Here is a 313-nt window from a genome sequence, read left to right on the forward strand (position 1 = left end):
ATATTTATGGATTATTGTCTTGTTGGTTCATTGATTCTTAAGTGATTTAGAAATCTAAAACAAAATCATGTGTTATTAAATTTGTTATTTTATTTTATTTTGTCGGGATCACATGTTTTTTATTTAACGAGTTATTAATATTATTAATTAAAATCGTATTTAAATTTATTAAAACTCTAATTTTTTTGCCGCAGTCACATGTTTTTCATTTAAAGTTTAAATAAATAAATAAAATATAAATTTATGAGTAAACTATGTTATTTAAAATTTTATGTGTATGATTTCAAAATTAATAAACATTCTAAATCTTAAA

Source organism: Capsella rubella, unplaced genomic scaffold (genome assembly GCF_000375325.1).
Source record: "Capsella rubella cultivar Monte Gargano unplaced genomic scaffold, Caprub1_0 scaffold_223, whole genome shotgun sequence".
Lineage (NCBI taxonomy): Eukaryota > Viridiplantae > Streptophyta > Magnoliopsida > Brassicales > Brassicaceae > Capsella > Capsella rubella.